The following is a 25145-nucleotide window of genomic DNA, read 5'->3' as shown; positions in this document are numbered from 1 at the left end:
CCCGGCTCCCCACCTGCAGGGGTGTCGCTTCACGGGCAGTGAAGCAGGTCTGCAGGTGTCTATCTTTCTCTCCCCTTCTCTGTCTTCCCCTCCTCTCTCCATTTCTCTCTGTCCTATCCAACAACGAATTGCGTCAACAAGGGCAATAATAATAATAACCACAATGAAGCTATAACAAGGGCAACAAAAGGGGGAAAAAAAAGAAAGGCCTCCAGGAGCGGTGGATTCATGGTGCAGGCACCGAGCCCAGCAATAACCCTGGAGGAGGAAAAAAAAAGTATTATTATTATTATTTTGATAGGACAGAAAGGAATTGAGAGAGGAGAGAAGATACAGAGGGAGAGAGAAAGAGAGACACCTGCAGACCTGCTTCACTGTTTGTGAAGTGAATCCCCTGCAGGCTGGGCACCTGGGGCTCTAACCTAAATCCTTGCACAGGTCCTTGCACTTCATACTATATGCGCTTAACCCAATGCACCACCTTCTTCTTTTCTATTTCTTTCCCATCTTAATTTCTGTCTTCTCAAAAAAAAAAAAAAAGAAAAGAAAAAAAGGCTGCCAAGATGCCAGGCTGCCAGGTTGCCAGGAGTGGTGGATTCATCCTGGATATAGTGAGCACTGAGCCCCAGCTATAACCCTATGGCAAAAAGAAAAGAAAAGAAAGAGAGAGAGAGAGAGAGAGAGAGAGAGAGAGAGAGGAAGGAAGGAAGGAAGGAAGAAAGAAAGAAAGAAAGAAAGAAGAAAAAAGAAAGAAAAGATAACACAAGCACCGCTGGCATAGGAGAAATAGAAGAGTCTACCTATTTAACCCATCTCTACCTCCACCGCTGCAGTCCAATCTACTTTCGTTTTTGGCTTTGGTTATTGAAGAGGTCACTAAAACAGTTTTTGTCCCAACATCTTCCTAATATATTTACTTGGATGCAGCCAGGGCACTCAATTCAAACACAAATCAAACACCAGGCACCCCACCTGTTTTAAATCCTTCAGTGAATTCCTACTCCCAAATGAACACAAACTAAAAGTTTTTCACATTACTCAGAAGATCAATTATAGTGCTCTTGTCAATTCTGCTACTCCCTCCAACTTGTGCATTGCTCTAATGAGGGTACACCCCCCACATAGCAAATGTTTACAAAGAATGTATAAGTAGAACTCCATCCTCAAGTGGGACAGGTTCTTTTCTGATTATGCTTGCATAGTCCTTTCCTATGTCACTCTCCTCATTTGTCACTACTGCATATAATCAGCATTATTGCTTTATTAATCTATCTCACTAGACACTAAGCAAGAACATTAAAAAGTTCATTCACTGTTTTATCTTCTGGGCTTTGTCAGGGACAGGGACATAGTTGTCATACTAACAGCCAGTGTTATGGACCAACTGTAATCATCTTCGATGATGATAACCCTTCATTTTCATAACAACCTTTAAACAATCTTTTGCTGGCTCATGGGGAAACTGAGGTAGATAAAGGCTATGTAAGTGGTCCCAGAGTCTTGTATCTATTAAGTGGAATATCTGCTTCTGAAATCTAGGAACTTGGGTTTCAGAGTTTATGCTCTGCAGGCTGTCACTCTGGGTCCCCAGTTCCCCTGGCCACTGGTGGTGAGGGTCAGAGTGGCCCCTCAGGAGTCCAGGGTAACCCTGCATGTTGGGGGTAATGTGTGTGGAGAAATGAGAATCACAGAGTCATTCAGCTCTGGGAGTAGCCTTGGAAAAGTGAGCGACTCGTTTATTGAGAGAGAGACAGCAGGCAAATTGTACCCAAACACAAAGTGACACAATGCATACTCACATTTTGACCTGCAAACTATTTGATCACAATTAGAAAGTTACCATACAAGGTTTGACCACAAGCTTCACAATGCATATTTCCCTGGGGGTAAATTACAGGCACCTCAGGGTTGGGGGGGGGGGGTTGAGTAACAGGAGTCTGCAGTGGATTTTCAAGTTTGGCCAAACACAATGTACAGTCATTCATGTTCTTTGTTTTAAGGGGAGAGGAGGGGCATGTGCAGGAAGGTAGCCCCCATTCCGGAGAAGCCATGCATCATTAGTTCAGGAGGTTAGGAGAACCTGCCCTTGTCTTGATCCAAAGGGAGAACTAGAGGTCAACCCGCTCAGACCTCATGGAAACAATGGCCTGAACTTTCTGGGACAGTGGGCCCATCCTCCAACAGTGCTCATAGCTATATACCGATCTACTTCTAAAATTGCAGCAGGCGCTCATGTCTCAGAAAGTACCCACTAAATATTTGTCAATTAAGTGATGAATAATGAATGGATTGACATGTAAATGACTTACTGAGAGCCCCAAAGCCCTGGAGTTGGCTGAGGATTGAAGAAAAAGACCATCAAAATGGAAATGGCAACTCAGATGGTAACCTAGACCAGTATCACTTGGCAAACCAACTCAGTAGTGAATACCAAAGCGGCAGCCCTATGAGCTGTGCTTCTTACACTGAGAGCTGTCGTGGCTTCCTTGCTATTTGGAAATGCTGCCAGGCAACATCTCTGCTCCTGACTAAGCAAGAGCAGGTTTAAATATAGATGAGGGCTCTAAAAATGCTGTTGAGGCTGTAACAGGTGACAGTATGCGGGATTTATTTATTTATTTATTTATTTATTTGTAGGCAAGCACATTACAAAGCCTTTGAAAGTTGAATCTGAACCGTGACTACCCTTGAATGTTTATCCCCAAGAGTTTTTAATGTGATGCTGGGGACCATTGTCATTTACTGAAGGGTTTGTCTATTTGCAATGAATGTCAAGAGACTGAGAACTTGTCTATTTACCATGAATGTCAAGAGACTGACATTCATAAAGATGAACAAATACCTTTTACCTACAGAGTCTGTGCCTTCAAGGAGGTCATCTGGGGCTGATGGCAAGAGAACAACACAGAAGGAATTCTAGGGGGATTCTTTTGTCCTCAAAGAACAAGGAAAATGGCAGAATAGGGATTTTGCTGACCTCCTAAAAGGATTTAACATTTGGAGAGTTACTTGCTCAACACTTAGTCAACAATATGGACAGAAGACATTTACACAGACCAGAGCAGAGCATGGGTCATCTGCAGTGATAAACAAGGAAGAGAAGATGGGGGCCTCATCCTTGGAGATCATATGCTTTAGTTAGGAAGGTTGGATGCTTAATTTAGGTCTCAGCAGTGCTTTCAAACAACCAGTGATGAGTGCAAAGTGAATAGGAAATGGAAATGGGGCAAGGAAAAGGGATAACATGATCGAATGCCACTGGGACCAGTTTAGACATCAACTGGCCACTGTGTCTGCTACTGTAGAATAGAAGAAGAAACAGATTTCAAAGTTAACCCAATTAACAAATAATGTGATGATAACATTAACTATCGATTGTCTTTTTGAACCCTAAGACAGCAGGAACCTCACATCTCCACTATAGAGCCCCTACTTCCCCCAGTCCTGGAACCCTTGGATAGGGCCCACTTTCCCGTATGCATCTCCCAATCCAAACCAAATAATACTGCATCCGCCGATCACAACCTAACCAATGCAACTATTGCCACCTCAACATGCTTCACCTCAGACTGTGTCCAGAGACTTCACGTGTGGAATGACAACCCTTCAGCTTCATTACTCGGGTGAGACCTTTCCTTTTATAGTGCACTCTAATTTCATCTCAGGTAGTTCACTTTCTAACAAAGTCCCATAACCTAGATATACACCAGTTTCTGTGAGAGAGAGCTTATGTGCACACGTATCCATAAACTACTGCAAAATATATACCTGAAAGCAGTAGTACACTAGAGTTTGCAGTGAGTACCTCCCTAACACTTCCTCTCCACTATTCCAAGCTTGGGATCCATGATTGCTCAACAAATTGTTTGGCTTCATATGTTAACTCTCTTTTCAATCACCAGGTTCCAGATGCCACCAGGATGCTGGCCAGGCTTTCCTGGATTGAAGACCCCACCAATGTGTCCTGGAGCTCAGCTTCCCCAGAGACACACCTTACTAGGGAAAGAGAGAGGCAGACTGGGAGTATGGACCGACCAGTCAATGCCCATGTTCAGCGGGGAAGCAATTACAGAAGCCAGACCTTCTACCTTCTGCAACCCTCAACGACCCTGGGTCCATGCTCCCAGAGGGCTAGAGAATGGGAAAGCTATCATGGGAGGGGGTGGGTTATGGAGATTGGGTGTTGGGAATTGTGTGGAGTTGTACCCCTCCTACCTTATGTTTTTGTTCATTAATCCTTTCTTAAATAAAAAATTTAAAAAATAAAAAAAGAAGAAACAGAAAAAATATTTATTTCTATTTCTCAAAGAACTTAAAAAATTGACTAGAGACATAAATGTAATTCCAGCTATATATGTGCAGACAGAGGCGCCCTGGGTTCTCACAGTCAAAAGGTGGGGGATTAACTTGAATGGGGTAGTAAATGTGTCCCAAAACTGAACCTTGGATCATAAAATAAAATGTGTTCTGGTCACCAAAATAGCTCACTTGGAGAGTGCATTCTTTGCCATGTGCACAACTCAGGTTTAAAACTGGTCCCTGATACACTGAAGGAAGGCTGGGTGCTGAGATATTTCTCTCATTCTCTTTCTTTGTCTTTATGTAAAGTAAGGTAAGGTAAAGTAAAGGAAAAGTGAAATAAAATGAAATGAAGTGAAATGTGTAACCTGGGGCTGGCAGGAGAAATATCAAATCAACAACTGACATTTCAGATTACACAGGTAATCACTGATATTCTAGTATTTGAACCCAGGTCCATCTGGCTTTGAATAGCCTATTACTTACACTAAGCAATTCTCTGGGTCATTAACTATTTATTGAGTAACTGCTATGTAGATATTCTGCCATTAGGTGTGGCTCCCACTCTTTAAATGTACTGATCTTGACACTTATTTACATAAAGGCTTAAATGACTGACCCACTATGATTACTCATGTGGACTCATTTGTTATTGAAGCCTAAATTCTGGCAAAAAGCACTCAGTAAATATTTGACTAGTAAATTGCATGGATAAAGAAATGAGTTTCTACCTCCATGAATAGGTGATAGGGATGTATAGACAGGTCACAGTAGAGGTAAAGGACAGGAAAGAAATAGTCTGAAAAATCTCAAGGAAAAGAAGGCCAAAATATAGGAGGAAGAAAACTACAACATTTGCATAGCCCCAGCCCAACAGTGGACCAGTAAAGTGTATAGTAGGTTGAATGTCAGTGAAATTCTTAGTAAATTGGAAGCAACTTCACCATTTCTCTCCTAATCCAGAAAATACAAACTGCATATGAGTCATCATATGGAGGGTGATTTGGATTGGCTATAAGATTAAAAATATCTATAAACAGGGCTCAGAAATAGCTCACTTGGATAGTGTGCTGCTTTGCCATGTATTTGATTGAGGTTTAAATCCAGTCTTGATCACACTGAAGAAACTTCCACTAACCAACTGAGGACCTAAATAGAACAAAGTCTGAGTAGGGGAAGTTCCTCTGCTGGACTCCTAGTGGCCCCAATTGAAACCAATAATATTACTTTGGAATATATTGCAAATATAAATTATTGGGATCAGGAGTAGATAAGCAGAATAAAAACTCTGGGATAGGATTTAGAAATTCATGTTGTCACAAGGTCTTCGGGTAATTGTTATATGTTCTATAGTCTGGAAATCACTAATCTACTATCTCAATATGATTGTATACTGACAGAATAGCCTTAAAACTTGAAGTTGGGGGGGTGAGATGGGACACAGACTTCTGGTGGTAGAAATGGTGTTTATGTACACTTCTATTAACTTGTAGTCATATAAATCACTATTTAATTAATATGAGAGGGGGAAATTGAATGCCTTAAACTTTTTAATGCACAGACCATAGGCTGAGTCTTTAAAATGTTGACTCTCCTAAAATCTTAGACCTGGAGAACAGAAGCAACTGGTGGCATTACTTTATAAGATATATATCAAAGGAAAAATTATTGTGAGGTCATGTATGATACAGCAAATCCTAACAATGGGATTTTCAAAGTCAGTCCAATTGCCAAATAACTATCTATTGCCTTCTTAAACCCTCAGACAGCAGGAACCTCCCGCTTCTTCTATAAAGGCCATAGCTCCCCTAGTTCTGGAACCTCTAGGGTGGGGCTCTCTCAGTTCATACCAACTGATACTGCATCTGCTGATTCCCAGCCTATTCAATGCAATGAGTAACACCTCAGCATGCTTTACTTCGAATGTGTCCAGAGACCCTAAGAGGGATGAATGTCAACCCTTCAGCATCATTACTTGGTTAAGACCTTCCCTTTCTCATATGACTCCTTAATTCCATTTTGGGTGGTCCACCTCCTAACAAAGCCTCAAAACCTAGATATAGAGTCCATGATTCCCAGCTAACTAAGACACTAAAGAAAGTGTAGTCACTCTAGTGAAAAGAGCAGCCAGAGGTTGATGGCTGGCGACAGGGATTAAATGAATTGTAAGATTTTCCAAGGGCAAGGGCATGGTTTTTCCAAATATCAAACTCGACAAACCAAAAGCCAAAACTACTACAAAACACAAAATATAATAAATGAAAGTTGGCTTCTGCATACAGTGTAACTAAATCTATTCAAAACAAAGTTTTGATAATTGGCAGCTGGCACCAAAGTCATCAGAAGACGTCTGCTGAAGATTCCCATCAAAATTCTAGTTAAAAATTACATATAATATGCTCACATGTAAACTTGTCATTGAGAAGCGTGAGAACATCTAGTGGGACATTGTTCTCGAAGACTCCCCTATGGAAACTGGGCAGCTCAGAGAAGCTGAGATGGTTCCCAGAGAGATTAGATGCTAAAGAGAAGCCTCTGGTCTCAGCCCAAACTACATCCCTCCCTAATTGCTGTTGACCACAGTAGGTGAAGGCAGACCCCCAAGTGAAGTTATGAGGGCTTCTAAAAGAAGTAGGAGGTATGATCCCTAGTCCTAGAACATATAGTTCAATGAAGGAAGTCAGTCCACAAATCTCTTCTGAATTCATGAAACATGAAGATGTTCAAAACACAGTGGTTCCTGACTAGTTTAAGAAAAAAAAAGAAGAATTATGAGATACAGAGATGATTCACAGAAATCAAAGATAGGGAGGTTGGGTGGTGGCTTACTTAGTAGAATGCAAAAGAACCTGGGTTCAAGTCCTGCTCCTTCTAGACAGAGAAAGCTTCACAAGTGATTGGGCAGTGATGCAGGTGTTCTCTCTCTCTCTCTCTCTCTCTCTCTCTCTCTCTTTCTCTCTCTCTCTCTCTCTTTCTATCTTCCCCCCACCTTTCCCTTCATATCAAAGAAATGACCAACAGGAATGGCAAAAAAAAAAAAGAAAGAATGGGAGGAAGAGAATGGAGGGAGGGAAGGAAGGAAGGAAGGAAGGAAGGAAGGAAGGAAGGAAAGAAAGAAAAAAGGTCGGACTAGGAAAAGGAAAGGGAATCTTTCTCCATTTTTCCCTTTCTTGTGATTGTTCTTTGTGCCTACTTTGCCTTCTTTGCCATCTCCACTACACAGAGTTGCATTTGATCACTCCTAATTTGAGTCTATTTGTTGACTTCTAGTCACACAACTTGTTTTCCCTTGGTTCTAATTACAGATGTCCAGGAAATAGACTTGTTTGAAGCTACATGTATCATCTCAACAACCTTAACCTGATTTTCCATCAATGATACAGTTAATCATTACTCAATTCATTGCTTGGTCTATCCCTGTGAAGGGAAGAAGGGACCAGGCAGTTTCAAAAATCATAGTGGAGTAGGTGGCTCTGTGATTGAAAAGATGTCTTAAGAAGCTTATGGACTACCAGAAAAATGTACCATCAAAGATAAGACAACTTTATTTGAAGAACTGTAATGGGAATAAGGGGTGGTAAATGGAGATAATTTGAAATTTACATAGAGCAAACATCTGCTAGCACCTTGAATAGCAATTGTTCTTAATATAATAGCATATTGGGAGCAATAACAGAGCAGGCAACAGGTCACTCACCAAAGTTTGCAATTTTTGCTTTCTTCAGTTATGGAACTACTAACATTATATGCAATCCACATGGTGAAATTTTATAGAAAACTTTTGAAAAGTATCATGGTGTCTTATATATCAAGTATCTAAGGCCATTTTCATTTATTTGTATATTCAAACCAGAACCATACAATTCATTCCTAATAGCACTCTTTTTTTTCCACTACAGTATCCGATATCCTAAAAAGTTAAAGTTCATGAAAGACATAACTGACTCTGTCAGCATGTAAACTTTTCTTACGGAGTAAAAATATATTTTTATCTATCAGGATGAAACTGAGATTGATAGATGGTGGGATTCAGAGTAACAAGACAGAGAATCACAAGTATGGACATTTGATTTTACACACTTTCATAAAATTTACCTAGAATTTTCTGCTATTATCAGAAAGAGAAAAAATGTAGATGTAGTTTTCTTGAGGCAAAAAGAATTATATACATTTAAAACTCTTGTACAGCTCATTAAGCAGTGAGTCAAGTCTATTAATCTGTTTTTGAAAAACAAATATGTACACAGAACATCTGCACACAGAATTCACTTTCCTTTAGACGCTCACAAAGATCTTTTGGATAAATAAATCCTTTTCATATTATAATTTACTTATCATACACACTTGAATAACTCTGATTTTATTAATACAGATATACAAAATAGATTTAAATAGTTGCACTATATTGCATAGCTATTCTTGCAAACTATAAAACCCTAAATGGGGCCAGGTGGTGGCATACATGGTTAGGCACATATGTTACAATGCACAAGGACCCAGGTTTGGGCCCCTGGGGGCCCACCTGCAGGGAAAAAGCTTTGTGAGTGGTGAAGGAGTGCAGCAGGTGTATCTCTGTCTCTCCCTCTCTATCACCTACTTCCCTCTCAATTTCTGGCGGTCTCTATCCAGTAAAAAAAATAAAGGTAATTATAAAAAAAGAAACTAATAAGATTCAGATTCACAAAAAGTCATCAACTGTCCAGTAGATACAGAGATATTTATAGTGTTACTTCCTCACAGTCTCCCTCTGACTCTAAGAAAGACCCTGGGAGTTCTGACTACTCATTGGGCTCGTGAAAATTTTAACTTGATTGGACAGGAAGTAAAGCCACTGTAAATCAACAGCATCTTAATCTCATTCCTTTGTTAGGTTCAGTGGGCCAAAACTAACGCTTTAAGAGAAAAAGATTCTGGGAACCTAGCCTGTGGGGACTTCCTCAGACTGGAAGCAAATGTGGAACAGAAAATTGAAGAGGTTTTAAACAGTTCAACTGTTTAAAATAATAATAATAATAAGGCTCATTCTTATGGTATATTTGCTCATCCAACAAATTTATTTAATATATATTGAACATGCACTGCAGAAGGAATACATTTCCGGGCAGTGAACAAGAGAAGCAAACCAAGCTTGGTGTCCAAGAGTAACACCCATTTCCTGACTTAAAAGCCAAATAACCCCAAGTAAACTAAATTGCTTCTTGGCTTAGGAAGGTTATGCCATAAATAAAAAGGTCCCTCTTTAGGAGAGCCTCAGTGTTCTGGAGCATTCTCTGGACTTGTGGGTGCTCATCAGTAATGTATTCAGTGTGCAGGTGTTGTTTGACTTTGGACTGTGGGCTTGTTGCAATGATTTTTCTTGGGGAACCTTGCCTTAGAGATCAGCTGTTGGGATTAAATCCACAGCAGTAAGAGGAGTCAACACACCCCCCCCCCACCACCTTTTCTGATTGAAGGATGTCATGTGGATTTGGTGAGGGAATGCAAGTGTGGGGGAGGTGGGCTCATGGGGGTGGGTGGGATCAGCTAACTCCACAGCCTCCTGTGTTTTCCTTGTTTGTTGGTCTGAACACTGCTTCTCAGATTACCATGGTTTGGGAGTCGAAGCCCTGACATGAACAATTAAATTCTGTATTTATATTCCTTGTGATTTCATCTTGTCATTTGTGGTTTTCTTCGAATTACAAAACAATTAAATGAAGAATTTGGCAAAGGAATTGAACCAGATGCAAGTTTCTTGGCCTCCCTTCTTCCTCCCTCCCACCCTCGATCCCCTTTTTAATGGCAGGAAAAAGAATGTAATTTAAGTCTTCCCAGCTCTTCAGCTGTGGAACAGCTGAACAGGCATCTTGAAGGAGAAAGTGTCTCTTTCAGTAAAGAGTGTGATGTAGTGTTTTATCTGCAATGTTGAAGAGGAAAGCCCTTGAAGTACAGAATTCCCTAAGAGAAATGAAACACACACACTCTCCAACTCTAGCATTTATTATCCTGACACTGCAATTTAGTAAACAAAAGACAGAAAATGTGTCTTGGCCTACCTCATGGTAGACAACCTATCTGAGGGATTCCTTGAAAAAAATTGCAGTATAGCTGAAAACTTATTCTTGGGCACAAGAGCTGAAATCTGACCTGGTCTAATTCATGTCAAATAAGACTGTCATCCCCATTTAAAGGCATACTCAGAATTTCCAGTCTTTGCGCTAGCTGGAAGATGTAGGAGACTGAATATACTTTCATACACCTCTCAAATTCCCCATGTCCATTTAGCTAAAAAGGGAGGTTACTTGCTTTCGATGGATTTGGATTTACCACCTGCATAAGCTCACTGCAGGGCTCAAAGATCCTTAAGTTTGTAGTACTAAGTAGGTATCTAATCAACCTGTCCAGGAGACACTTCAACATAAAGGGTGACTTCTTTGCTCTCTGGGAGTAGGGCATCCCCAAGTAGACCTGGGATGCAAACAATCTGGAAGATAACATTACCAACAAAGTCTGACTGTGTACTTCAAAAAGTTAAACTCAATGTGTTATGTTGGGATAGAGCTTCTGCATAATGATCCCATGTTGAATCAGATTGAAAAAGCCCCACACCAGGCCTGTAGCTTAATGTCAGTTTTTACCATTAGGTACAAGAAATGTTGTTAGCTTGAGGGGTTCTATTTTGGTCACGTCCCCCACCCTAGCTCCCAAACATAAACACTAACTTAGACCAAATAAAAGTAGCCATTATGAGTCTTGCCCACCCCCCCCCCACCTGCCACTCCCCAAATGAAGGGGGAAACCATAGTCTTTGGAGTAGCATAAATGTGGGTTCAATCAATATATGGAATCTAGGGTAAGTTGCTCTCCCCATAACAGAAGGACAGAAGGTTCTTATTTAAAAAATATGTATGTATATGTTTATGTGTGTGTGTGTGTGTGTGTGTGTGTGTGTGTGTGTGTGTGTGTGTGTGTACCATGCAAAGCAGGCAGTACAGTGGATAAAACACCAGACTTGGGCACAAGAGGTCTCAAGTTCAATTTCTAGGACTAAATATGACAGAGTGAGGCTCTTGGCTTATTATCTCTCTCTTAAATGAATCTTTTTTTTTTAATGGGAAAATATTCTCATTTACATCATGAGAAACTGTGAAGTAATATGTGGAAAGTTCTAAGGAAGCAACTTTCAGCAGAAGACAAGCACTGTCTGAATGCCATTATTGTTAACACCAGCATTCATGCTCAGCTGAAGTTCCCACACCCTAAGAGACTTCTCAGTTCTATTCCACTTTGTGTCCAGAAGATATGACATTAATACTTGTGCTTGGCACCTAGATAGTGCCTTTCTAGCTCTGGTTTTCCCTTCCTAGACTGCAAGACCCTTATTTTAAGAAAACATTTTCTTTCTCTGATAGAAAAAAGTACATATTTCAGTTTAGCAATTGTTTGAACAATTTAGCAAAGTAAATAAAAATTACCCACAGTCTTATGCTTCAGTGATATCAGCTCTATACACATCTGCCCATGTATTTTCATTTTGCTATATATTCATATCTGACTATCATGTTGTAAAAATGTCTGTTTTAAAATACTTCTCACTCTTATTGTAAACATTTGATATGTCTCATAAAACATCTCTACTGGTTGCTAGTGCCTCACTGTATTGAGGGAATTTAATTACACAATACCATATTGTTGGGTATTTAGAATGTTTCCAACTTGTTGCTTTCATACATGAAATATTTTTACTACGCCTTTTAAAAGCATTGACTCTCTTACCTACCTAGGAAAAGTAAATAAATCTCCTATTTGTATACATATAGCATGGACTGATATGTTTGAACATCTTTTGCAGCTCTTAGATGTCTGGAGATTCAGAAGTATGGGTAAGGAAGAATCTCTGAGACTGGGGTAAATCAGAGGTTTAATTTGGAAAGGATATATGAGAGCTGTACCCACACCTCTGGCCAACAGTTATCTAATGATTTTAAAGAACACCAACTCTCTACATTTATTTTTCCTCCCTTTTCCCACTAGACCTTCTTAACCTTCCAAGATCATAAAAGCACATGACTCTCCCTGCATTCTTGCTAACACTTGTTTGTATCATGTTAAGTGAGAAAGAGGAATACTGGATGATGTCACCTGTAGGTGGTACTTTAGGATCAAGGCAAGAAAAGGGAACCACTGAGTGAAATTTGGACTGGGTATGGCATACTGCTTCAAGGCAAAGATCTTGTGGAGGAGGGGTTGTGTGGGAGAGGCTGAAGAGGACATCCTGCTGTAAGATGAAGGGAAAAGATTTAGGTTGGGGATGAAAATGTTTTTCAAATACCTATCTTGGGAGATGAGAAATTATACCCATATGTGTTAACAACTGCATGTAAACCATCATTCCTCCCCAACTAAATATACACACATACACATACAGGTACAAATACACAACAGCTTAGTAGACAATCTTTGACTGTGCCTGTGTGCTTATATTTTTGAAGTAAACAAACCTATGATAAGTCTGTATCAGTGCAATTCAATGAGTTTTTATAAAATGCACATACCCATGTAATTAACACTCAGCTAGAGAAACAGAACTTTACTAGAATCCCAAAGAATCCTCTAGCTTTGTGTCCCTCTTAATCACTGGTTCCCCGGGTAAATGGCCACCATTCTAACTATAAAATCATGGCCTGGTATTGACTTATTTTGTATTTCTTGCAAGTGAGAGGCAGCAGCAGATCCTCTATTTTACTTGACCCCTTTGCTGAACACTATGCCTATGAGATTTAACCACACTGTGTAGAATTGTGGATTATTCATTCCTGTGGTCAGTATTATAGCTATCTTGTGTGACTTGCTGTGCTTTAAAACTTGTATTTTTTTTGCAGCAGGAGAAACTTTCCTAGTCATGAAATCTCATTTAGGATTACAAAACAAGAAACACCAGATGAGAAACTGTTGGTAGGAGCAGAGGTGAAAACTCTCTACCATCATGTTCTCTCCCTCAACTTTCACCCTACTCTCCAGTACACACACTGCTACAATTATAACTATTGTTTTTATCCTATAGTTTTCTTTCTCTAGTTTGTTTATTAGCTGTAGAGAAGTCAATAGAGAATGGGGAGAGACAGAGCTAGAAAGAGACTCCTGTAGGACTATGTCACCTCTCATGAAGCTTCCCTGCAGGTGGGGACCAGGGGCTTGTACCTAAGGTCCATGCACATAGCAAGTGTCTACTCACTTGGTCCCTTAGTTGTATTTTTTAAGTGTTTTATTAGGGAAATAATGGTTTACAAGCCAGTTGTCACCTGGATGCAAAATAATTTTTTAAAATAAAGTTTTTACATATGCATATGTGTACTGTATCTACATCAGCTTTATGTCATCAATGTGCTGTTAATGCTGCTGTGTGTACATGTAACCCAGTTAAATATGTCTTACTTAGCCAGTAGAATACGGTGGTCATAACAAAAACACAACTGAAGCTAAGGTGAAGAGAGCCTAGGTTGAAATATCTACAGAGAGGATATTTAAGTCCAGATGCCTATATGTTGATTCTGAGTACCTATCAACCAATTGGAAACATCTTTAAGAAGGGAAAAATGACATCCAGCAAGGACAGTGGTCAGCCTCACAGCATCATCTGGGATCTGCTTCTGGAAGTCTCTGTCTCAGAGTCCACAAGCAGAGCCACTACACCAGCCCGGCAGTCCCTGAAGTCTCAGGGACAGAGTCATCCTGTGGATGCATAGTTCTTTCTCTGGGATGCTGCTGCTTGCAGGGACTGTCATCCCTTATCACCAAGTCAGCATTTGCAGTGGTCAAACTGGATGTGTTTTTCTTGGCCTGATCAAGCTAAACTTTTGTCATTCACTGAGCAGACATCCACCAAATTAGAAACATTGGGACAGGCAATTCTCTGATGTTTTGGTTTCAACAGTACAGATCTGTAATTATTTCTCCAAACAAAAAGAAAGTGTTTGACAGAGACATTTAAAGACCTAAAACAACTTCCTTATAGGAAACACATGCTTTGCCAAATTAAAACTCATCATTATGCTAATGGGAGGACTCTCAGCAAGTGGAATTTGCTAGGGATTTGTTTCGGGGTGGGGGTGGGGGTGGGGGCTGGTGAGCGTGATCAGAAGGTAAGAGACAACTGACTTTTGTTAGCTGTCCTGAACAGATGCCAAGAGAGTAAAGTCCAACAAATGTGTCCTTAAAATGACCCTTTTCTACACACTGGGGAGGTATCTCTGCTTTTCATGAGACTCTACAAAGTTGAGCTTTAGAAAATACACTGAGGATAGATCTCTGGTTTGTATTAGTGCCTTCTCACCTAGACCCTAGATTGGATTACATAGTTTCCAAGGCCCAGAAGCACATATATTTGTACACAGAGGTGGTGGTATTTTGTAGCTTCTATGGAGCAGCCCTGACCTAAGGGGGTAGTTGCCAGTCCTTTCTCAAATATCTTCTCTCACATTTTCCCTCATCTTCAGAACCCACCAGTAAAACCCCCAGTAAAAAAAGAAATGGTGCATCCTCAAAAATGGAATTTGTTTAGGGGATACTTGGATTAGGAAATGGGCATTTGTAAAGTCACGGGCCCCTTGGAATATACCTAAAATAGACTTAACAGTTTCTTCCAAAATGGAGACTCCCCATATCTCACCTACTCTATTTTTACCTTTAGGTTCCTGATTATTAAACACTTTGTTCTTCTTTATATCTTAATGCTTTTTCAGCCACCAAGCTGCAGAGGCTACCATGACACTAACCTGAATTTCCTGGGCAGAAGACCTCACTAATGTATCCTGGAACCCCACCTCTCCAGAGACCTGCTCCACTAGGGAAAGATAAAAACAGAGTGGGAGTATGGATCGACCTGACAATGCCCATGTGTCCAGTGGAGAAGCAATTACAGCAGCCAGACCTTCCACCTTCTGCACCCCATAATGATCCTGGGTCCATGCTTCCAAAGGGATAGAGAATAAGAAAGCTCTCAATGGAGAGATGGGATATGGAACCCCAATGGTGGAATTGTACCCCTATTATCCTATAGTTTTGTCTGTTGGTAATTATTAAATAAATAAAAAATAAATTAAAAAAATAAAAGTAGCCAAAATTTCTGTAAGACTTTGTGAGAATGATGGAGGTTAAGGTGAAGGTGGAAGTGGGGTGAACTTAGGTGTGATGTAATATGGAACTATACCCCTGTAATCTCATATTATTGCAAATAATCATTAAGTCACTAATTAACATTTTTAAAGGAAATTTTAAAGGAGCATTAATAAAGCTCACTAAAGATCAGATGGAAACAATTAAATACTATTTAGTGAACATCAGCACCATGGTTAATAAAGTATGAATTCCACAATATTTTAGGCCACCCCTAGGTTATTTTACATTTAAGGAGTAATATTACTTGTGTAAGAAGAAGAAGTCTATGATGCAAGGAAGGGAAAAGCACAGGGAAATTAAAGTTCTGCCAAAATCATGATTTTTTAAATTTACTTTTTAATAAAAATCAAGAAGGATCCTGCCAAGATTTTTTTTCCTTTTACTAACTTGTACATTTCCTATCACCTTCATGAGTCCCCCCCCACCCCAAATCCCCTTACAATCTTATTAGATTCTATCCTAGTTACTTTTACTGCAATGTATGTCATAACAGAAATCTCCAGACTCATCCTGGACCCAGAATGTTGGCTTGTTTTAATGGGTTTGGCTTGGTTTAAAAAAGGAGTATTTCCTGCTTGTCCCCCATCAGCTTTCTCTTTATTTACAGAAAATGCTCATGTTCCATTTCTACAGGCATAAACCGTATTATTCACAACTTCACTCAGCACAGTAGAGCCCACATTAAAATGCAAATGGCATCAGGAAGGACCATCACTCTAACCTCTTATCAATTATCACTGCTGCAGTATGAATAGGGTCATATGCTTATTGCTAGAAAAATTAATCATTCCCTCCTAGGACAGTTGTCATATATTCCAGTTTCCCTAAGCATGCTTTCATTCCATGTAATTCACTCTTTTTGAAAGGGTGATTCATTAAACTTTTACCTACTTATCATTAGTAGATATTCACAAGGTTTTACACAAATTGAAATGTTGACAAAAATAAAGCCAGTGTCAAAGCTTGTACAGTGTGACATTTTCATTCTGAAAGCACAGTATAGACCTGGGGAGGGGGATGTTGTATGTCACTGGCTTTCAGCTATCACTGGGCTGTGTCATAGTGGCTTGGATCCATGGCCAAACTCCATTCCTTGATGGTGTCTCTTCAAGTTCAAGGACCTTTTCTGGGACTCATTGAATTAGTTTACTCCATGATTTGTGGAGGAAGAATTCTAAATAGGCCTCATGCCAACATCATGTAGATTGGTCAGAGTAACTTGACAGAAAAGTACTGGAAAAAAAGTGGTCAGAATCAACAGGCAACAAGGAGACTTATAAAACAGCAGTTCTCCACTGGGGTGAGTTATAATTACCATCCACAACTTATACAACTAGACTCTAGGAATATTTGGATGGAGCTAGTTACAATTAACATGCAGAAATAATGGATGTTGTTAAGTATCCAATGTATACTATGATGTACTAGAAAATTCTCTCATAAAAGAATTGATTGGCCCCAAGTATCAACAGTGCTGAGGGTCCTCTTCTACAACACTGAGCAAGTGGGATGGATAGGATGGATAGTAATGCAGCTGAAAAAAAAATTGAGGGACCTTGGTGGAGGGGGTGGTGGCATACACATAAACACAGAACATGTTAAATTGATACACAGGCCATAAGAGACCAGCTAGAAACTATACTCCTATGATCTGACACTACTGTAAATCATTGTGACATCAATGAAAGACAATTCAAAATTGTTTGCCATGGGGAATCAGGTTAATGTTAGAATATCTCTTTCAGGGGCCAGGTGGTGGTATACATGGTTGAATACCCACATAATAAGTGTGTGAAGACTCAGTTTCAAGTCTGGGTCCTTATCCATAGGGGTTAAGTCTTATGAGAAGTTAAACAGTGCTCAGGTCTCTCTCTTTGTCTCTCTGTCTCTCTCTTCCCTTTCCCCCTCTCATCCTCTCATTCTCTTTCTCTCATTTACTTTCTCTCTCTTCCAATTTTCTCATTTCCTCTTAATTTCTTTCTATCCAAAATAAATAGACAATATAAAAAAACCCAAAAAACGTTTTTAAGTTAAAAAGAATAAGAGTCCCTTAGAATATACCTAAATTAAAAGGATGACAGAGTACCTAGTGGGGGTTGTATTGTTTTATGGAAAACTGGGAAATGTTATGCATGTACAAACAATTGTATTTAATGTCAAATGTAAAACATTAATTCCCCAATAAAGAAATAAAAAATATATATATATACCGAAATTAGACTTGCTAGCTTCTTCCAACATAAAGACCTCAAATATCATCTGTTATATTTTTACCTTTAGATTCCTGGTTATTAAATAATTTGTTCTGCTTTATATATTAATTCTTTCCAGCCAACAAACTGCAGGTGCTACCATGATGCCAACCTGATGACTCCCCTGGGTAGACAACCCTACCGATGTGTTCTGGAACCCCACCTCACTAGAGCTCTACCCCAGTTGGGAAAGAAAGAAACAGACTGGTGATATGGATTGACCTGTCAATGCCCATGTTCAGTGAAGAAGCAATTATGGAAGACAGACCTCCACCTTCTGCACCCCATAAAAATTTTTTGGTCCTCCTTTGTGGGCCTATAGGACCTTGCCCTCAATATGGATCCACAATGGTAGGGAATGTTCCATTCTCCGAAGGGAGGAGGACAACATATTCTACCTACTACCCAAGGAAAATGGGCCTTGAAATTAGTGCAGCCTGGTATGTTCCTAGCCGTGACCACAGAATGTGAGCCCAGATGTAGAGGTTACATAAACTTCTATGCTGACTATGGGCCCCAGAGCAAATCGATGGGGTTTACACTTAACAATATTTATATACTTTCCCCATATTTGGGAGTTACTCTTTTCCTTGATCCAGCTTTCTAGTCCCTTTTCCAACTATGACATCTCTCCAGACAATAACTTGGGTCTACCTGCATGTTAGATGTCAGGCTCAGGCAAAAACTAGTAAAGTCAAGGGCCCCTTGGGCCATACCTTTAATAGACCTACTAACTTTTTCCAAAACAAAGATCCCCAAATCTTCATCTGTAATATTCTTGCCTTTAGGTTCATGATTAGTCAACAATTTCTTCTGCTTTGTATCTTAACTCTTTCTGACACCATGTTCCAGATGATACTACGATACCAACCTGACTTCCCTGGGCAGATGACCCCACCAATGTGTTCTGGAGCCCTACCTCCCCAGACCCCTGCCCCACTAGTGAGAGAGAGAGACAGGCTGGGAGTATGAATCGACCTGCCAACGCCCATGTTCAGCAGGGAAGCAATTACAGAAGCCAGACCTCCCACTTCTGCACCCCATAATGATCCTGGGTCCATGTTCCCAGAGGTATAAAGACTAGAGACCCTTCCAATGAAGGGAAGGGTATATGAAACTCTGGTGCTGGGAATTATATGGAATTGTACCCCTCTTATTCTACACTCTTGTTGACCATTATTAAATCACTAATAATAAAATAGAATAACTCTTTTAAGGTAGATGTTATGATTTTATCTGTTGGATGAAAAAAAATAGAATGATTAAAAACTTCTTCAAGAGGGGCTGAGTGGTGGCACACACAGTTGAGTGCACCCATGCATGAGTACCCAGGTTCAAGCCCTGCCTTTCACCTGCAAGGAGGAAGCTTCTCTAGTGGTGAAGCAGATCTGCAGGTCTTTCTCTTCCTCTTTCCCTCTCCATCTCCCTTCACTTCTCAATTGCTCTCTGCCCTATCAAATAAAAGAAGAAATAAAAATAAAAAAGGTCACCGGAAGTGGTAGAATCATCATGCAGGTAGTTAGTCACAGTGATAATACTCATGGCAATTGGAAAAGAAAGAGAAGGGGGTGGGGAAGAGGAGGGAACTTCCTCAAGAAAGGTTGTATAGTGGCAAACCCAGTAGAGTGAACATGTTACTATGATTGAGAAGCAGGCTTCCAGTCATAGGATCCCATCTGCAGGAGGATGCCTCACAGGCAATGGAATGGTATATTGGCTGTCTCTCCTCTCTCCCTGTTTCCCTCTCCATCTTTTTGTCTCATTCTCTAAAAAATAATATTTAAAAAAAATGGCTGCTAGCAAGAGTGGAGCAGTGCACACAATGAGCCTCAGAGATAACCCTGCTGGAACAACAACAACAAAGACATTATTAAGGTCACATAACTAGAAAATAGTAGAAACTGGCAATTGAATCCAAGGTTTCTGATTTCCTTAACCACCCTCCATACACCTTGCCTATAAAAGTTTTTTTTAATTAAATTCTATTTCCAACTAATAAAATTAAAGACAGCATATAATAGCATCTTAAAATTCAGTCAGGGTAAAACAAAGTATCATGATAAAACAAAGACAGTATTATCAAAAGTCAAGAATAAAAGCACAATGACTAAATTTGACTTTCAAAGAGAGCCCTGATTTTCCAAGAGTACAAAGTGAGAGTTGCCATCAATGATAGGATGCACATGACTCATGAGATGGAAACTTCAGCAACTTCACAAAACTAAATATACTCTGACCATAGGATCCAGCCATCACATTCCTTAATATTTATCCAGAGTATTTGGAAAACTATATCCACACAAACAGCTCAAGAAAGATGTTTATTAATATTTGCCCTACAGCTGGTGAGTGGACAAATAAGCAGTGGTACATCTAGAAAATGGAAGATTATTCAGAATTGAAAATAGAAATGATTCATCAAGTCATAAACAAACAAACAAAGAACATGGAAGGAATTTTAATGTATGTTACCGACTGAAAGAGAGAGACTAAAGGTACAAACATTCCAATCACATTACTTTCAGGAAACAAACAAGTAAACAAACAATCCAGATTACTGGAGAAGATGGTGGAAGGATTGGTGAACAGAAAAGAGGTGTTGTTTTGAGAAAGGAGAAAAGAGAACGAAAGCACCACTCTTCTGCATGCAGTCATGCAATGCCAGGGCCTGCACTCAGGACATTATGTCTGTAAGTCCTTATCTCCTGTGTCCCCTCCTGGGCTGCAGGGAACAGAGAGATTTTAGGATATCAGCACTACTCTGTACAACACAATAATGGAAACAAGTCAGGGTACTTGGCCAAAATCCATAGAATATGCAACACCACATGTGAATACCCATGTAAATTGTGAACTCTGGGCAGTGATATGTCAGTGTAGGTTTATGAGTCAACAGAAGTACAAATCCAGTGAAAGATGCTGACAGTATGGGGGAACAGGGGCTATGTGGGAAATCACTGTGCCTTCCTCTCCACTTCGTAAACTATTCAAAAGAATAAAATATTTTAACCTGGAAACAACCCAGGTATCCAACAACAGATGAGTGGCTGAGTAAGTTGTGGTATATATACACAATGGAATACTACTCAGCTATTAAAATGGTGAATTCACCCTCTTTACCCCATCTTGTATAGAGCTTGAAGGAATCATGCTAAGTGAGATAAGTTAGAAACAAAAGGATGAATATGGGATGATCTCACTCAAAGATAGAAGTTGAAAAACAAAATCAGAAGGGAAAACACTAAGCAGAACTCAGACTGCAGTTGGTGTATTGCACCACTCTGGGGTGGTGGGGGTGGTTCAGGTCCTGGAAAGGGATGGCAGACCAGGACCTAGTGGGGCTTGTATTGTTATGTAGAAATGTTATGCATGTACAAACTATTGTATTTTACTGTTGACTATAAACCATTAATCCCCCGATAAAGAAATAAAAAAAGAATAAAATCTCTTTAAAAATAAAAGTGGCACAGCAGGTTAAGCACAGGTGGCACAAAGGACATGGACTGGCATAAGGATCCCGGTTCAAGCCCCCAGCTCCCCAGCTGCAGGGGAGTTGCTTTTCAAGAGGTGAAGCAGGTCTGCAGGTGTCTATCTTTCTCTCTCCCTGTCTTCCCCTCCTCTCTCCATTTCTCTCTGTCCTATCCAACAACAACACTATCAATAACCACAACAATAAAACAACAAGGGCAACAAAAGTAAATAAATAAATTAATTAAAGAAATAAAAGTGAAGCACCTAGGCCAAAAAAAAAAGAATCTTACCAGTTACTCTGGAGGAGTCAGTGATCTTCACCTTGGAATACTGCACTATTTCTGAGTTGTTATAAGTAGGACCTGACTTACACTCAAGGAATCTCTCTATAATCAATGAACCAGTCAATTTTGTTTCGTCAGCTCTTCATGCTTCCCTCAGAGCAAGAATCCAAAGTAACTGTGGAAGTGATATGTGAGCCATGGAGAGCAGGCCAAGACACAAGCTTCAGCCCACTGGGAACTGCCTCAGTTTACTTCCTAGCACTCAGTTTCCACCTTGACAAGATGGAATGTTAATAGCATGTAACTTGTTAGGCAGTGGTTCATATGTTCTTAATACATTCCACAAATGTTAACTGGGTGCTTTGTGTCATCTGATGTCTGGTGACTGTGCCCAGGTTACAGGGACAAAGACCACAGGTGTGGCTCCTGACTATGATAGCTCAGTGCTGCGAATAGATTCACCAAGACATGTAACATCGCATCACAGTCCAACATGCATTTATGCAGCACCTACAATGAGTCAGATACTGCCTTGTGATGGAGGCACCTACTCTGTGAGTGTGAGGAAGACTCAATACAACAGTTTCCTCCTTGGGGAATCTTTCATGGATGGAAATTGAATGTAAACAGGCAAATGACTGTGTGAAGCTGATCTTAATAAGAGGAACTGTTAAGGGTGCTCCTACTCTTGTAAATATCTTATGCATTGATTTTGGGGTGAGGGGGTGGGGGTTGTAACCATCATCTCATGTCTAAGAGTGACATCACCCCTCAGGTGTACAGCACCCCACTTACACCACTGCATGCCTGTCTCTCTAACTCGAGGACACAAAAGTCATTTGGGTTAACCCTATAAAAAAAAGCAATATGAAGCTTCTCCATGACAGGATCAGATGAACACGCCATTTACAGAGCCCTGTGCTATGCCAGATCTATCAGGCACGTGAATCCAATTTGCTCAGTCAATATTACTAACCCTTCTCAGCTGTGCAGCTCTGGCAGAAGGCTGTCTTTCCTTCCTGATCACTGGAACATAATAAAGATTCATTTTACCTCTGAAAGGAAACTCTACCAAGAGGAAGGGGAAGGAGAATGGATCTTGTCACTTCTGAGAAAAGACCATTGTACTTTTCCAAAAGCAATCATCTTTAGTTGTTAGAATGGGCATCTAAGAATGTTTGTTTGATTTGTCCTGAAATGGTGTGCTTTTTCCAGTCCAGCCCAGATTGGAGTCATTCTTCTGCAGAAATCTCAGCAGATCAAGTGTGATTTATCTTATGGAGTGACATTTGGCTACATGAACATGCTGGCGTGCATAAAGGAGGCAGTCAGGAACATCAGCCTTTCAGTGATACAGACCCGGTCCGGATGAGAAACATCAGAAACCTTCAAACTCCCTATGCTTTCCCCCAAAGAGTTCAAAAGGGCTAATTCTTTCCCACTTAGGTCTTGTCCATTCCCAGATATGAGCTGGGAAATGAGTTTATTTTAAATTTTATTTGGCTTTCAAAACCCACTGTGTTTTCAATTCCAAGAACAAAAGAGGTATCCTAAAAGACAGGGAGAAGGCATGTACTCTCTAGAATTATAGCATGATCATAGCTAGAATTATAGCATGAATTGCTATGATCATCAACCCCTGTTTTGTTATTATTATTACTAACTCTACCTAGTAATTGTCAGAGGAAATCTATTGTACAGATAACCTACTTCAGAGACAGAAAATAGTGATGTGGGTCTAACTGATGTCCAAGTGAAGTTCAAAGAGTTTCAGAGATAAGATGTGTAAAGATATAAAACTACAATGCTAGAGGTAGACACAGTTGATAATCTACTAGAAAGTTCATGAGTTTTACTGATAACACATTTTCAAAACTACACATCAAGTTAGAGCTAATTCTTGGTCCAAAATCTAATAATTAAGGGCGTGTGTTTATAGTTTTTATAGCAAACTTAAACTTCAGAGCTATTTCCCACCTAAGAATTATAAGTTCCATTAACATTTATTTATTTTTTTTTTACCACTAGGGCTATTCCTGGGACTTGTCTACATGACTAATGACTAGTGCAAAATCCCTGTCTTCCTACCTTTCTCTCTCTCTCTTTCTCCCTCTCTCTTGCTTTCTCTCTTTTTTGATAGAGGCAGAGAGAAATGGGGGGGGGGGGCAGGGAGTGAGAGAGATACCTGTGACACTGTTCTACCACTTCCAGCAAGTAGAGACCCAGGATTTGAACCTGGGTTCTCACACATAGTAAATTCTGCACTCTACCAGTGCCTGGCCCATTCGTGAACATTTTCAAGAATCAATGCTTCTGACCAAAAGAAGAAAGACTTGAGTAAAAACCATTCAAAGCGTAAAGGCCAATAATGGCACAATTAACTAAATTTACTATTCTCTTTGTGCCATTATGAACACATGTTACTTGTAACATTAATTATGACAACTATGTGACAATTACTGCTGTGAATAGGAGATCACCTATACCACATTTTGTGCTTTTTGTCAGAGGCATAATGTGGTTATAAAAAGGAACTGTTATTACTATTCAATAAAGGACAGATTATGACAGAAGAGTGTAAGCTTTTTGATATGAATGGTGTCCATTCATATCCATCTACTTGAAAAACCAACTTGAACAGAATGAAATCAAGTGTTTTGTCAGGCTGCACAGCCAACTCTACCAACACATCCTTCAACAGACACTGAAGAGCTTTTTCTTGAGCAATGGCTTCCTGAATAAGACCAACAAAGAGCTACCCTTTGAAGACATCCTTTGATACTTCATCCTTTTACATTTTTCCTTTGACACTGGCAGTGCAATGACACATAGATCCAGGGCTCACTCACTAGATTTTAATTGTACAAAAAGCTTCAGAGTTGTGCTTGTGAAGAGAATATCCTGAAGAGGCTAGGGTCTCTCTCATATCCAATGACAGTTGTTTATTTATGACATCAATTTATTTTTCACTTTGCAATTACGTAAACATAGCAATAACATGGCAAGGGAGATGATGCGATTGATCCGCACACTGAATTATTCATCTCTTTGCCGTCGTTGACTTCTCAGCAGACATCTCCCAACATACGCTGCATAAATCATGATGTATCTCTTTGCCACAACCACTCAGAGAACCTATTGGATGCTTTTTGTATCCATTTATGCATACAGCCTGGAACTCCTGGTCTCTCCTCCTAGGTCCAAAGTGATCCCATACATCAAATGCTGACGGGGTGGGGGCAGGGGCCTCCAGCAAACAGTCTCTAAGAAGTCACATTCTCTTCTGAGAGGCGTCAGTCAGGAAACTGCCTGACTGACAGTGATGTCATTTTCCAGAATCACTATGTATCCATTCTCATAATAAGAAATCGCCCTGGTGGGTAGTTATTTTCAACAGTTTGAATACACGTCCCAACCTGATCATGGCTGTTGGAATGGTCTCCACTAGGTTCTGTTAGAACCCTTGCCATCTTGCAAATACATGGTGCAAACTTAAAGAGTAATTAGTTGAGGGGGCAGGTGGTGCTGCACATTACCACATGCAAGCAAGGACCTAGGTTCAAACCTCTGGTCCCCACCTGCTGGGGGGAAGCTTCACTCATGATAAAGCAGTAGTATTACAGGTGCTTCTATTTCTTTCTCCTTTTTCCATTTTCCCTCTCAATTTCTCTGTCTCTATCCA

The 25145-nt window shown here is 40.1% G+C and overlaps 1 long non-coding RNA gene across 1 annotated transcript in view; it reads right to left on the bottom strand.

Annotated features, from left to right (window-relative positions):
* LOC132540219 (uncharacterized) overlaps nucleotides 1-3779 on the bottom strand; it is a 994902-nt gene extending 991123 nt beyond the window's left edge. The window contains exon 1 of the long non-coding RNA XR_009551426.1: nucleotides 3549-3779. This is a non-coding gene — a long non-coding RNA (uncharacterized LOC132540219). The remainder of the gene's footprint in view (nucleotides 1-3548) is intronic.
* Between the last annotated feature and the right edge of the window lie 21366 nt (nucleotides 3780-25145).

The sequence above is a fragment of the Erinaceus europaeus genome, chromosome 9 (genome assembly GCF_950295315.1).
Source record: "Erinaceus europaeus chromosome 9, mEriEur2.1, whole genome shotgun sequence".
Lineage (NCBI taxonomy): Eukaryota > Metazoa > Chordata > Mammalia > Eulipotyphla > Erinaceidae > Erinaceus > Erinaceus europaeus.
Note: the sequence above shows the minus strand (reverse complement) of the source record. Positions and strands in the feature narration are given on the sequence as shown.